The following is a 787-nucleotide window of genomic DNA, read 5'->3' on the forward strand; positions in this document are numbered from 1 at the left end:
TAAAGTTGGGCATTTTAACATGGGGAGTCTATGGGATTGACTCCCTTTTGCAGCCAGCCTCTAGCGGCCAGTTGACGAATTACAGTTTAAGTCACTTCCGTGCTGGCTTCATGAGAGAGAGCAGGAGGTTGCCGCTTGCTAAAAACGCGTGGGAAACCGCCAGTCGCGCCGCTTTCTCCTTCTTTCCAAAGTGCTCGGGAGCTTGCGCTTTCGTGGTGTCTGCCATTGCTAAGCAACCGTGACCAGCGCTCTCCTCGACGACGGGGAAGTTTCAGCAAAGGATAAATGGATTTCCAGTAGTGCTGGGCGGTATACAGGTTCATACCGAATACCGGTGTTTATTTTTGTGATATGAATTTTTAAAATACCGCAATACCGATGTATGTCGCTTAAGCAACGAAATCGCGTGCAGTAGCTCTGCTACTAAATGTGTTTAAAATGGGTATCTCTGTACAGTAGGGTTGTGACGGTGAGGAAATTTTCCCACCGGTTAATCGACGTGTGACAACACCGGTAATTCCGGTATCACCGTTGGGGTGGGGGGTTTTAGTTCATTTGAGTTTCCCTCTTTTCTTCGCTTTCAAATGGCTTGTAAAAGTGCCATGCGCATTTTACTTTCACTTTCAAATTAGCGGCAATTCGGCGTTGATTCAATTCAAGCAACAACAAACGTCAACCTCAGAACTTTTATTAACAAAACGAATAAAAATACACAATATATGCCTAATAAAATAACAAATTACTTAGGCTACACAAAGTTTAAATAGGTATATAACACTGAAAATCA

At 43.6% G+C, this 787-nt stretch overlaps 1 protein-coding gene across 2 annotated transcripts in view; it reads left to right on the forward strand.

Moving 5' to 3' along the window:
• Positions 1–787, forward strand: part of LOC107671118 (endoribonuclease Dicer) — a 32,880-nt gene that overhangs the window by 4,844 nt on the left and 27,249 nt on the right. The gene's annotated exons all lie outside the window — the stretch shown is intronic.

Source organism: Sinocyclocheilus anshuiensis, unplaced genomic scaffold (assembly GCF_001515605.1).
Source record: "Sinocyclocheilus anshuiensis isolate Anshui unplaced genomic scaffold, SAMN03320099.WGS_v1.1 scaffold861, whole genome shotgun sequence".
NCBI classification, from domain to species: domain Eukaryota; kingdom Metazoa; phylum Chordata; class Actinopteri; order Cypriniformes; family Cyprinidae; genus Sinocyclocheilus; species Sinocyclocheilus anshuiensis.